At 44.8% G+C, this 14,635-nt stretch overlaps 1 long non-coding RNA gene and 1 pseudogene across 2 annotated transcripts in view; one reads left to right on the top strand and one right to left on the bottom strand.

Annotated features, from left to right (window-relative positions):
* The first annotated feature begins 7,311 nt into the window (after nucleotides 1–7,311).
* Gm35998 overlaps nucleotides 7,312–14,635 on the top strand; it is a 57,950-nt gene continuing 50,626 nt past the window's right edge. The window contains exons 1-4 of one of the 2 annotated variants that reach the window (XR_001778525.2): nucleotides 7,312–7,481; nucleotides 7,829–8,110; nucleotides 9,908–10,027; nucleotides 12,343–12,682. This is a non-coding gene — a long non-coding RNA (predicted gene, 35998). The remainder of the gene's footprint in view (nucleotides 7,482–7,828; nucleotides 8,111–9,907; nucleotides 10,028–12,342; nucleotides 12,683–14,635) is intronic. The other variant, XR_001778524.2, reaches the window with a different exon arrangement.
* Nucleotides 10,804–13,347, bottom strand: Gm29789 (predicted gene, 29789; annotated as a pseudogene).

Here is a 14,635-nt window from a genome sequence, read left to right as displayed (position 1 = left end):
CATAATGGGGAAGTCAAGGCAAGAACATTAAACAAGTCATATCTCATTCACAGTCAAGAGCAGAAAGAAGAGAATGAATACATTTGCTTGTTTGCTTTCTTGATTTCTCCACTCCTATGTAGTTCAGTAACTTCTCCTAGGGAATGATGTGGGTATGATTTCCTTACATCAATTAATTAAGACAACACACACACACACAGAGGAGAGAGGAGAGAAGAGAGAGGAGAGAGGAGGGACGAGAGGAGGGAGGAGAGGAGAGGAGAGGAGGAAGGAGTTAGGAGGGAGGAGGAGAGGGGAGGAGGGAGGAGAGGAGAGGAGGGAGAAGGGAGGAGAGGAGAGGAGGGAGGAGGGAGGAGAGGAGAGGAGGGAGGAGAGGAGAGGAGAGAGGAGGGGAGAGGGGAGGGGAGAGGACAGAGGGGAGAAAACAGAGTGGGGAGGAGAGAGGACAGAGGGGAGAGGAGGGAGAAGGGAGGAGAGGAGAGGAGAGGAGGGGAGGAGAGGAGGGGAGGAGAGGAGGGGAGGGGAGGGGAGGGGAGGGGAGGGGAGGGGAGGGGAGGGGAGGGGAGGGGAGGGGAGGGGAGAGGAGAGGAGAGGAGAGGAGAGGAGAGGAGAGGAGAGGAGAGGAGAGGAGAGGAGAGGAGAGCCACTGAGACTGTCTTCCAAGGTGCTTGTAGGTTGTGTCAGTTTGATAATTTAAGCTAACAATCACAACCCCAAACCTATACAATGTTAGCAAGCATTTCCTCAACCACTTCTCCACCCTGCCTAGCCTAGCTAACCCTTAATTCATGTTCTGCCTCTACATATTTGCTTAATCTAAATATGTTGTATAAACCTAGTATATAACATATGGGCATCTGCCAGATTAGCTAATAATTGAAAGATTCCATCATGAGCAGTCTTTCTGCCATCTCAGGATGCCTTTGTCGTCATTAGATCTTTCTAATACCCTTTAATGATATTTTATAGTTTTCAGAGTATAAAACTTTCACTTGTTTTGCTATTTATTCTTCACTGTTTTATTCATTCTGATACTGTTTTCAGTTGAATATGTTGCTTAAATCCAGTGTTTTCTAGAAGAGATGAAATGGACATCTCTGCTTCTAGAGGGAAAGCTTTCAGTCTTCATAATTATGACATTACCCACATTGTTTATTAAGACAGATCTCCTGTATCAGATTGAAGAAAAGACCTTTCTTTTGTTGAGGTTTATTTTTTATCGTGAAGGGGTGTTAGATCTTGTAAAAATTTTGATAATGTGCTTTCTGACCTTTGTTTTATTAATGTGGTATATCAAGTTAATTGATCTTCAAATGTTAATCCAACTGTACATTCCTAGAATAATTCCCACTTGATTACTCTGCATATTTTTTGTACATTATTTGATTTGGTTTGTTATAATTTTGTTAATGTTACCATATTATGAGATACTAGTCTGCTCCTTTCTGAATATCTCTGTCTGGATTGTATATAAGAGTAACGCTGAACTCTCAGAGTCAGTTGGAAATTACACTACTTTTGATCCTTAGGAGAGTTGCAAACAATTGCTATTAATCCTTTAAATACCTAGTAGGACTCACCCATGGAAACCATCTAATCATGGGAAGTTCTTTACAGAAAATTTTTATTCTTAATTTAACTTTCTCATGTGTTAAAGTATTTTTATGACCTGCTTTGTTTTCTTGATTCAATTTCAGTAATTTTTATCTTTTTCCTAGGCATTCTGCACTGTTGACCTGCAGTTATGAATAGTATAATTTCATACAATATTTGTTTCATTTCTAGTTTTGATAATTTGAGCCTATCTAATAGGCAGTTGTCAAAATCATAGGTTCTTTGGATGAAATGACATCTTATTGAGTTGATTTATTTCCCTACTCTTTTTCTATCTTCTACTTTTTACCGACTTCCAATTCTTAGAGGTCCCTTTCTTCTGCCTGCTTTTATAGTTTTCCAATTACAAATTTTCCGTTGTTTTGTTAAATTTGTTCTTTGATGTTCTGTGTAATTTGATAGTATTTTAAGTAGAATGTGTTACTTACGTCCAATGATGCATGGAAGTGAGGCAATTGGACACTCCTTAGTGGTGTGTGTGTGTATGTGCAAGTAACAGCAATTAATAAAACTGAGGCCTTGCACTTAAAAAAGAGCAAGGAGCATATTATAGGAGAACTGGAAGGGAGGAAATGGAGGGAGGAAATGATCTAATTATACCACAATCTCAAAAAATGTATAGAGCAATCACCTGGCCCAGGAATTACCTAAGCAGCCTGAATGAAAAAATAAAGTATGATGAATTTACTTGGAGAAAAGAGAACGTGTTCAATCTTCATCATTAAGTAGCTTAGTTCATTCGCATCTTAGTTTACTTTTCTGTCTTAACTGTTTTCAGGTGGAATGTTGGAGTTTGTACTTGCAAGTTCTCTCTTTTATGTCTGTACATACTTGCAACTATAAATTTCCATCTAAGCACTGATTATCACTGATAAGTCTTGATATGCTGCATCTTCTCTTCCATTAACTACAGTGTGTATTATAATCTATTTATGACTTGTTTTAGAACCACCTGTTATTTAGTAGTGAATCAAACTCCTTATATGTAATATACCTTCATATTATGTAATATTTTTATTTGTGGTGTGTGTGCATACACATGAGTGTTAGTGCCTGTGGAAGTCAGGAGACAGCATCAGATCCCTTGGAGCTGGAGTTAAAGGCAATTTTGAGCCACGCAACATGGATGCTGGGAGCCAAACCCAGGTCCTCTGCGAGAAGACCTCACCTCTGCTCTGAGCCATTTTCTCTACCCCACCCCACAAAATCTGTAGATTTGTGAACTTCATAGATGACTTTCTTAATTTCTATTTTCATTCCATGATTACCAAAGATTAACAAAGACTATTTTGCACAATTTAACTCTCCCAACATTTATCAAAACTTGTTTGTAACCCAGAATACAGTCCTTGCAAGATAGTCATCTGAATTTGAAAAGAATGTATCTTCTGATGTGTCCCGTATTGAGAGCTCTTCAAATGTGTATGGGCCTAACTTACAAATAATGTTGTTCAAATGTTATCCAGTTTCCGAAATTTAGTGACTTGGTGTATATCTGTCTTTATTTCTTTAAGATAGGTATCAATATCCCTTTTTTTTTTCATTTACTTTATTAATTGGGTTCTCTATTTCTTTTCTCGATGGGGTTTTAACATCTATACAATTTATTTTTAATTGTCTCTCTCTCTCTCCCCTCAGACCAGCTAGCCTTAATTTATAATATTTTGAAGCTTAGTTTTTAGATACACCCCCTTTTTGTGTACCTGCACACCTGCACACTTGTGTTTTCATACATGTGTGCATGTGTACTCATGTGTGTGAGCGCTTATATATGTGAATTCCTGATGAACTGACCGTCCCACCATTATCAAATGTTCCTCTTGAACCCCCATAACATTTTTGAAAGCTAAAATCTAATTTATCTGACTTTAGTATAGCCACTCCACTTTCTGCATTTTTATGAGGAGTTAAATGAATTAATCCCTATGAATCACATAAGAAGGCATGTGCCACAGAGTGGATGTTTAATAAATATTAGCTAACACTGTAAACAGTGATCTACTATCAGAATGCCTAGTCATGCCTGCTATCGGCTAAGCCTCACCACATCCAACCCTGAGGTACACATGCTTCTCTGTACTTCATTGAAGGAAAACGGAGGAACAAAAGTCCAAGTAGCTTAACCAAGATGATATGGTCCTAAGTCCAGAGGATGATTCCAAAAAAAAGACTCTGTCTGTTTCCAAATCTGCATATATTATGTCAGACAATATGACAAAGAACTCACCTATGCAATATTAACTGTAAAGCCTGGAAGAAGACAAACCTTAGTGGTGAAGAACATAGTGTTAGAACGGGTGTGGCTGCGCACACCTGTGATCCCCAGTACTTAGATGGCTAAGGCAGAAAGGTTACAAGTGCAAAGCCATCTTGAGCTAGACAGAACTTGTCTAAATATATAAGAACACTAACATGGAGGCCATGAGAATTTGGAGTAACCCTGGATCCAGCAATTACTGACTGGAGGACTGACAATAATTTCTTTGCGCTCCACATGGCTTAGTTTCCTCACCTGTGGTGTTGATGTTTTCACCTCCAAAAGTCATTCGGAGGGCTAGCAGCTAAAAGCACAAGTCGGCCTTTCGGCACTTGCAGATGTGCTGATGTAAAGGTGACTGTAACTAGTGCAACAATAACGGTCAGTGATATGATGTAGTGACATCTAGGTAAAGAGAGGTGTGCATTAATACATCGCCTAGAAAGTTCAAGAGCTCCGTTTCAGGTGGAGAAGAGAAAGACATAAATGCATTGGAGGGAAAAATTGTCCCTGGATGCTGGAGCATCTGAAGCATCCTGAGGACTGTGACAATTCTATAAACTCCTGAGTAATCCAAAAAGAATCCGCATAAGCAGGGATAGGACTGGGCTAAAGAATAGCAGAACTCAGGCACCTGCACAGGCAAGTGCTTAACAGTCAGGCAATGGAATGTGTGCTTGATGGCGTCTTTCGGCATGGCCTGAGCCTCCTCGAGAGTACTCTCCTAAACTTCCATAAAACTGGAAGCACTTCAATAAAGCAAGAACGGATGGCCAAGATACTGCTACCTCACCACGCAAGGACCCACCCTCCCGACACCACTGCTTGTCACCTGTCCGGCTTGTCGTTTTCTCTGATGGGCTTATTCAGAGACCAGAGACCATCTGCTGAGTGCTAAAAGCTCCACGGGGTGCAGAGGGCTGTTTGGGAAAGAAACATCCCCAGAGAACTAAAGTTCCCCTTCAGTTGCGTGATCTCCTGGGAAGATGGATTTCCCACACACGATGACTGCTATGGTGTGTCTTGAGTCTCAGCCAGTGGCAAAGGAGCACATGACTCAGCTAACACAGGGGAAGAGGGAAGAGAAAATGTGCTAGAACTTAGTAAGTCTGCTCTGGAGAGAAACCAACACTGGTGCTGTTGCGCAACATCTCTTCCCTTGTCAGTTCTGTCATTCTGATGAGCCCGTTCTGAGCATCCTGACTTCCAGGTTGTGAGAACTGAGGAGCATCTGCTTGTACTGCCACCATCTGAGCAGACTCATTCCCTGTCCTGCTTAGCTGGAATTTTGAGTCAGAGAATTCACAGCTATCACTTCTGTTTTTCCTCTTGATAATCTCTGACTTAAAAACAAACAAACAACAAAAAAAAGAAAACCAAAAAAGCAGGGTCCATATAATCCAAGTGAGGGTTACTTTGCAAAGGTCATAAGGTCATAACGGGAGGTAGCTGCTGTCAACACTTTCAGTTGACAGGCATGGACCATGATGCATTTCCGTGTGACTGGTGAACAAACCAGATGTGGCAAAGATCTATCTCAGGAGTCGGAGAGTCTCTTTCAGATCCAGAACACAGGTCCATCTCAGAACAGAGGGACAAAGAGAACAAGGTTAGACCAGTATGGAAGGGACAGGGGGCAGGTGCTGGCTTTTCCCAGCAGCCTCTCAGACCTGTGTTAGTTGAGATTGACATTTATTTTGTTCCTGCTCTTGGTCAGGCATTCTCTAATATTTTATTTTCTTGTAGCCCCTTCTGTAGCCCATCTAAAAGTTTATTTATGTCTCTATCATGGTAGCTTTCTGTCACTGTAACAAATTCCCAAAACAATCACAGGATACAAAGGAAACGTTTGTTTTGGTTCAGAATTTTGATGCCGTTGATTTGGGACCCATAGTGACATGCACTTGCACAGAAGAGCAAAACTGCTCCCTGGGTAGCCTGGAGACAAAAGAGGAAAAGAGACTAGAAACTCACCATTTCCTTCGAGGCCTTTCCAGCGGCCTGAAGTTCTCCCGCTCCTCTCCACCTCTTAAAGTGTCGAAAACTTGTCCTTAGCTCTCCCTGAAGAGCAAGCTTCTCTTCCCACATTAGGGGATACTGAAGAGGACACTTCAGATCTAGTGTGCGGCATGTATCTCTTTACTTTATAGATGAAAGTGGGGCACAGTTGTTTACAAATTCCTGTTCTTGCCTTCTACAGCACACATTCAACGTCTGTCCTGTGGGCAAAGCCACATGGCAGAGTTCTACCCAATGGAACTAGATGAAGAATAGGCTTCCTGCTTGTTTCTTCCCCAACCAGGGGTGCTTTATGCTTCACTCCCCTTGTGGCTGGCTAAATCCAGAAGATAAGGCGCTGGTCTCAGAAGCTTAGAGCTCTGCAGGGAACCCTAGATCCCTGAAAGGCATCACGGAACACACATGGAGGGGAGGGGGGCCCTTGGCAGACGCCCAGGAGACATAGTGCTCCACTTAATCTTCTGGAAGACACACTTCCTCATTTCCTTTCCGGTGGTGAGCCTCAGTTTCCCTCTCTGTGCAAGGTAAGAGGTGTGGTGTGTCTAGATGACACCCAGGGTGACTGCGTGCCTGCCATCCAGAGATGCTATGTCCCTTTAAGGAGGGAAGAGGGGCATGAGAAAGTGCTGCACCAAGGAGCAGAGAGGGATGGGGGCCCTTCTCCTCCTCTTCAGCTCTTGCTGACTGGCACTCTCTGGGGTCCAGTGATGCCTCCATTCAGGAATGAATAAAACATAGGCAGGAACAGAAGCTGACACCTACCAGCGAGTGCATTTATTCATCCAACAAGCCCAAGCACAGACCACTTCCCCACTCTCTTCTCTCTAACCAGGAAAAGTACTCACTCAGCTGACAGGGACCCTCCCCCTCCCTGAAGTTCCCTGTCTCCTGCAGTCCCCATGTGGCCTACCACCCTGGAGGCATGACACTAGGGAGATACTTGTCTTTCTTCCTTTGGCCCTGGACACTCCTACTGGACAGTGACATTTTATTTGTTTTGCTGAGGCTCACAGCTTGTTTTGCTATGTTCCAGTCCCTGGAAACCCTGTAGAAGCAACAGAAAGAAAGAAAAGAAAAAAAAAAAAAAAAACTGCCTGCAATGGCCATGGAGACCATTTCTGCTGTCAGAGTCCTAAACAAGGGACATGCCTGGCTTTCTAAAACCCTCCTGATTATTTGTTGGTGATGTTATTTCTCTCCTCATTCTCGCTTCCTTGTCTCCTTCCCATGAATATCTGTCTTTACCACTCACTTCTCCAGAGGCATTTGTCTGCAGGGAAAATAGCTGACAGCAAAGGTCACTGCGACCAGGTTTGACTTGCAGCATACAAATGTGCCTTTTAGCGGTGGGCCCTGCAAAGACGGCCCAAGTCTTATTATTGATAAATTCTTGAAAAGACTCTAATATATCTTCATTTCAGGGAAAACAACTGCCTTCAAGGTTGTACTGAGAAAACAAAGCCGGCGGCCCAGTGACGGATTCGAGAAGTTGGCGATTTCCCGAAGATTAAAAGATAATAACACTTCTATTATGATCACTCAGCTGTATTGATCTCATCAGGGAAGCCACCGCAGGTCTCATATGAGCAGAGTAAGTCCTGGAATTAATCATGGGGGTTTTATCATGGTTCATAGGGTGTCACATTCAAGCCACATCGTTTGCAATATTTATGATCCTGCTCCCTGGTCATCATTAAGAGCAAGTGGGGCTGGTGGAGCTGAGCCTGCTGGGATAGAAAAAGGAGCCATTCTTCGAAGGTAAATCTTATCCAAACTGGGTACACAAGGTCGATCGTGTTTTGATTCACATTTTAATTCGAGGAACAGGCCTCATACTGGAATGGGAGGATTGGGGCAATGGAAAATCCTCAACCACATCCAGGCTGCTCTGTCCAACTGAAAGTCCCACTTCCAACAAGCTCTTTCCTCGGTTTCTAGATCTGTAGAAGGGGAAGCAACAAGACTGCAGGAGGCAGGCGTAAATCAACACTTGTTGTATACAAAGTTGGGCTCGAATCGTCTCCCAGAAAGAACTGCCACTCTTCTCCTTGGAGATCCTCCTTGACCAACCTAAGAAGAATGCCTAAGGGAAATGGGCTGACTGAAATCTCAAGCCAAAGATGGACAAGAGTGGGGCTTATGACCGGTGAAAGCCTGGGCTCTTTCGCTTCTGCTGGAGTCCCTTGTGCAGCCACTGTTGGACTTCACGGGCTGTACTACGTAAGCCAACCTAATGAGCCACCTTTGGAACATATATCTGCTCTACTGGTTCAATCCAAGAGCACAAATAGACATCATCAAAGGTTGACATTTGTTCCCTAATATATGACTACCATAGACATATCCCTTGCTCACTTGAAAAGGGGTAGCTGCTGGTGTTGGGTGCAGTTTTACCTATGTCCAGTGTAGATGGCTTGTACAGCTGAGGTCTCTATAACACGACTGAGCTAAAGCTAGCCAACTAGTGTTTATAGAGCTATTTGGAATTGTTCCTTACATGCTAGTGGCCAGGCCACTGAGACCCCAGCCATGGGATGCTCTGTATCTTTCTTATCCTGGGTTTTGTTTTGGTGTATAGGTCAGATCTGCATATGCACAACTGGAGATAGTCCTAGGCGTTAAGATATAACTTTATTGAATCCCAGCTTGGGATATCTCTGGGTCCTAGGTGGGTTCTATTCAATAACCTAGTATTGTAATTTCTCTATTCTCTTTCTCTCTTTCTCTCCTCTCTGTCTTTCTCTCTTTCTCTCTTCCTTTCTTCCTTTCTTTCATCATTTTACAATCCAGGTTTTATCATCCTCTCAGTTGACCCTCTGACTGTTCCCCATCCCGTACTTCTGTCCCCTCCCCCCCACCCTACCTCTGTCTCCACAAGGATGTACCCAGCCCCTACTCCCCACCCCCCCACCCCACCAGACATCCCCACTTCCTGGGGCTTCCATGCTCTTGAGGTTTAGGTGCATCTTCTCTGAGTCCAGACCTAGCAGTTCTCTGCTGTATATGTGTTAGGGGCCTCATATCAGCTGTGTATGCTGCCTGGTTGGTGGTTCAGTATCTGAGAGACCTCAGGGCTCCAGGTTAATTGAGACTGCTGGTCATCCTACAGAGTCACACTCCTCCTCAGCTTCTTCTAGCTTTTCCCTAATTCAACCACAGGGGTCAGCAGCTTCTGTTCCCTGGTTGAGTATAAATATCTGCATCTGACCCTTTCAGCTACTTGTTGGGTCTTTCAGAGGGCAGTCATGATAGGCCCCTTTTTGTGAGCACTCCATAGTCTCAGGAATAGTGTCAGGCCTTTGGTCCTCCTCTTGAGCTGAATCCCAATTTGGGCCTGTCGCTGGACCTCTTTTTCCTCAGGCTCCTCTCCATTTTTGTCTCTGCAGTTCTTTCAGACAGGAACAACTATGGGTCAAAGTTTTTGAATATGGAATGGCAACCCCATCCCTCACTTGATGCCCTGTCTTTCTGCTGAAGATGGGCTCTACAAGTTCCCTCTCCCCTCTGTAGGGCTACCAAAATGCCCTGGACTGAGTGTCCTAATAGACATTCATTTTCTCACAGTCATGGAGGCTACGTGTCCATGATGAAAGTATCCTCATTTTTGCTTTCTGATGAGGCTTCTCTCCTAATAGTTATCTATTCTATTGTGTGTAAGGACTTGGGCCTTTTCTCCTTTGTCATTCAAGGGCTTCAGAAGAAGGCAATTAGTGCTTTCTGCTAACTTCTCATGGGGACACTATTGTATTTAGAATCCCCTTTTCATGACCCCACTTAAGCATAATTAATTCCAAACAGGCAGCATTTCCAAAGCACAGACACACTAGGGATTTGGGCTTTTGTGGGTTTCCACAGGAAATGTCCTTACAGGCTCATGTGTTTGGAGGTTTGGCCTCTAGCTGGTGCCACTCTTTGGGAGGGGCTAAGAGTGTTAGGAGACAATGCCTAGCATGGAGGACGTAGGTGTCAGTACTTTTGAGGGAACTAGTTTGAAGCAGATTCTTCTTGATCCCTCAGGTTCCTGGCTCCCATGAAGGTAGAAGTTTTCTATACCACTTCCCCCTGCTACCTTCTGTGTAGCCTTGCTTCAGGTCGAAAGCATACAGACATGGACCCACAGTGCACAGAAACCTGTAGGTACGTAGACCCAGACAGATCTTTGCTCCTTTAAACTGTTACCAATAAGAAATTTGCAAAGTTATACATGCACACGCAAACACAGGGGGTCTCACCATATAACTGCTTTTGTGGGGGAGAACCATAAAGCATTGTATATTTTAAAAATACTAGAAATAGAAGTCTTCTCACAGAACTCTTTCTGTCCACACAACTGCATTCTTGCTGGTTTGGGATGGCTTAAGAAATCAGTCCAGAAGACTAGGAGGGATGGGGAGGGAAGAACAGAAACCAAATAAACAACAATGACAACAAAACCTGTGACAAACCCCCAGAAAATTCATCATTGGTTGAGTGGAACTTAAATTCTGGTGTTTTCCCCCCAAACTCTCCTCTCCATGTTAACAATTTTAGTAGAGAATCATGCCGGTCTTATTGAAAGGCAAAATACATGTGTGGATGAAACTCAGCCATGCCGAAAATACAAAGTTACTTACAAGAATATCAACATCAACTATATTTTTAATAAATAACTGAAAATTACACAAACATTATCAACATGAAAAAGAGTTAATTTAGAATACTAGTAAATCAACTTAGAATAAATAATCAGGGAAATAATCGGTGTGCCTCAAAAATTCAAACTAAATTCATAGAAACTAACTACAGTTAATCAACAGGTAGATTTTGGTGGGGGCCCAAAAAGAAGTGAATATGTCAAATTTTGCTCATGCATATGCTATTTTGTAAACAAAATTCTCTTCAAGAGCTCATTTTCATAGGAGCACTGCTGTGTTTAGGCAAGCAGAAAACTAGGAAAAGGTCCCGTGCTACCCTTCTTTCCACCAGTACTGGTGTTGCTAGGTGGCCATGCCATGGAGTGGTTATCTCCACTTCCTAGCACCATAGGTCTCACTGATGTTGCTGTGCTGGGAGTAAGGTTGGTGGATGATGAACTGCACTGCCTTGTGCCCATTCCCATTTTGAGAGCATGCCCCAAAATGGATGGGGCAATGTAGGAAGCAGGTGGGCGCTTCTCATTGGCCTGCCTCGTGCCAGAAAGCCTACCATGGTCAGCAAGTGATGCTGAGCCTGCAAATTGAGTTTTACTACCACTATCAGACTGTGAATAGAAGCCAACTGCTGCTGTTGCAGGGGATGGTTTTTTTATAAGAACACGGCCATTCGACTGCAGCTCATTGGGCCGTGTGTCGATAGACTGAACTCTATGCGAGTGGCAAGCTGTAGGAGACCTCCACATTAACCAGGTTGTTAAATTGTTAGAAGCACAGTTAGTGCCAGGGAAGAAATGCAGTATGACAGCTCTAGAAGGAGGAGTGATGTCCATGAACTCAACATCCTTGGCATCACTCGAAGAGGTTGTTGCTGTCATACTGTGAGCCATGGGTGAGCTCAGAGTAGCTGCCTCAGAAGGGGGTGTGGTATCCATGTCTATCTCTGCAGGCCACGGAGATGTTTCCCAACACATCTCTTCAATATCATGAGATGGAGAGGTAGGAAAGACGGTGGGATGGTTTCTGGGGGAGGGGGATAGAGGAGCCACCTCAGAAGGGGGCGTGGTATCCATGTCCATATCTGCAGGCCAGGGAGATGTTTCCCAACACATCTCTTCAATATCATGAGATGGAGAGGTAGGAAAGACTGTGGGACGGTTTCTGGGGGAGGGCGATCGAAGAGCCGCAGAGAAGGGGAGAGGAGGGTGGCTAGCTGTGCACACTGATACTGCAGAGTCCCTCCTGCAGGAGGAGGGATTGAAAGACAAGGCTTTAGCACCAGGCCTGGGGAGGTGAGAAATGGCAGGAGCTGTGGCCACATTAGTAGGGTCTTTCTTCTCGCCATCTGATGGAGTCTCCACACAGGGCCCAGCCTGACAAGAAGAAAGAGAGTCAGAAGGGAGAGCTGAAGGAGAAATAGGGATTGTGGGGATACTTGGTATGAGGGAAGGTGAAGGGACAGATGGGACTGGAGGCCCAGCAGCTTGGCATAGCAAAGGAGTGGAGGAAGGATGAGCCAGGCTGGAAACCCCAGAGACTGGAAGCACTGAAGCCGATGGGGGTCTTGGCAGGACAGGCTGAAGGGCAGTCTGAGCAGCTACTTACCTGGGTTTTAGGCTGGAAGACATCCACTTTATCAACCTTGATCTGAATGGCTTGATGCCTCTTGTTCTTCATGGTGATTTCTCTGTGTCAGTTCGTGGAATCTTTGGAGGTGGGGGCAGGTCTTGTTGATCACATAGCAGTCGTAGTATTGCTGAGGTGGGTGGTGGCCTTGAGGGTGGCAAATAAAGCTCCAAAATGACTCCTTTCCTCTTGCAGGGTCTTTTTGGTCCAGGCAGAGGAATAGCAGGACACCTTGGTACAGCAGCCTGGGGCTTCCTTCCTCGTTTCTCCTTTCGTGGTTCTTGCAAAGGTGTGAAGCCCAGACGACCAGTTAGCTCGAAGCTCAGAAGATGAGCTAGTTCCACCTCTGTCTTTGGAGAGCTCTCCTGAAGACTGGCACAGCTTGAACTAGAGGTTGCATGAGGGCTCCATGGTGCATCCTCGCCAGCAGACCCAAGAGTAGAGTCGTCTTTGCCGTAGCTGTGAGAGCTGGAGCGACTAAAGCCACGGGAGTGCTTCCAGGGATACACTTGGGCATTCACATCCAAGTGGTTTGGTGAGTCCTGGCGAGTCTGACTTCCCTCTTGAGGGCTGTGAGTCTGCTTTAGAGAAATTGTTTCTGCTGCGGCAGCCACAGTTCTAGATGCTGCTCCATGCGCATAGCTGCCAGATATCCATTTTTTCTTATGATCTTGGATGGCAGTCTCCTGGAGAGGCCACCATATCTCCTTCTCCCCCTTGTCTTTAACACCTTCCTCCTGCTTTTCCTGCTTTTCTTCTTTGTCCTCTTCCTCCTCCACCACCCCTTTCTTTTCCTCCTCCACCTCTTTCTTCTTCTCCTTTTCCTCTCCCACCCCCTCTTCCCTTTCCTTATTCTCCTCTCCCTCTTCCTCCTTCTCATCCTCCTCCTTCTCTAATATTTCCTCATTCATTAGTTTTCTCCTTTCATTAAACTTTTTAGTTCTCACGTCTCTTGTCTTGGTAAACCGCAGACGACCCAAAGTCAGTGGGTTTTCAGCCTCAAACTCTCTCACAGATGGGGTAGTGAAGTGAGTGCGATTTATTTTCGAAGGAGGAAACCTCGTGGTTTTTGAAGGTTCAAGTATGCCCGATCCATACAGTCTCCTGGGGGTGCCATAGAGCCCAGGGCGCCAGTATGAACATCGCACCGATGGATTCACTCTGTCCTGAAAACCCTGGCGATGTCCGGGCTTCTTCATGGCCACAGAACATAGAGCGCGATGGCCCAGATCATCCTGGCTGCATTGCAGCCAGTCAAGCTGCGCCGGAAGCCTTTTCATGGAGGGTAGTTACTGCGACGAGTCCTAGCAATCTGATCCACCCAACACCAAAATGAAAAGTGAGCGGGTACCAGCTACCCCATATCCAGGCAAGCTCAGGCCTTTGTGAAGTTAGAACAGTGTGTGTGCCGGATACAGTGAGGGGGTTGGGTGGGTTCAGGAAGGGAGGTAGAGAAGTTAGCATCGAGAGGTTCCGCATCTCTAAGGATGAAACTAGGTTGACTTCCAAGCTCCTGCACTTCCTACTGCTTTTTCCTAAGTTGCACACAAGACGCCACACAGTTTGGGGGTTGTGGGGTCTGTGGTATATGTTTCACTACAGCTCTGGGGGCCTCGAATGGAAAAGGGATGAAAAGCCAGATAGGCAAGGGAGTCAGAGCCCACCAGATCTCCTGGGGCCTCTACAATGTATCTGTGTCCCTTCTCAGAGGCCAAATTGATATACTTAGTGACACTGCCTCCCCTGCAGTGTCCAGGGGAGGTCATTGGGACCTGAGGTGACTGGGTGCTACGCATCCCTCTGTCACACAGCTTCTGTCTGCTGCTTTTTATTCACTTGGTAAAGCCACACTGTAGATAACCTTTAGGTCGTAAAGTTGTAGTTCTGAAAGGTTTACTACCATAGGCCACCTTGATTTCAAACTCTGTCCATCTTATATTAAACATTTACTCCACATTGTACTCCCGTGGTGTCTCTGTAACCCACCCCTCATTTTGTCTCTTTGGTTATGGACACATTTTTATCAGAAGCATACTAATTGGGATGTTTTAGAACCCTTATTTGGCCACTTGGTGTCATGGACTTTGCATTCTCACTGAATCTGTGGGTGAGACACCCTGTACCCAGACCCTTCCTTGCTCTTAGTGGGTACTCACTGACAGAATTTCTCTCTGAACGGGTGACAGCACTCATCCTTGCCCAAGGGTTGCTCGTCTTATTACGACAGACACTGTCTCAAGCCATGCTCATCCCCAGTTCAGCCCCACTTCTGACTTCATCAGGTTCTCTGAGTGGTTTCCCTTGCAGTTTGGTGGCTTTCAGAGTTCCTGCTGTGGGATGACCCTTTGATTGTAAGACAGGACATTTAATATATATATATATATATATATATATATATATATATATATGCTTTCTATATATATATAGAGAGAGAATACAGGTAGATTAGATAGATTAGATATAGATATAGTTATAGATAGATATAGGT

Source organism: Mus musculus, chromosome 8, assembly GCF_000001635.26.
Source record: "Mus musculus strain C57BL/6J chromosome 8, GRCm38.p6 C57BL/6J".
NCBI lineage: Eukaryota > Metazoa > Chordata > Mammalia > Rodentia > Muridae > Mus > Mus musculus.
Note: the sequence above shows the minus strand (reverse complement) of the source record. Positions and strands in the feature narration are given on the sequence as shown.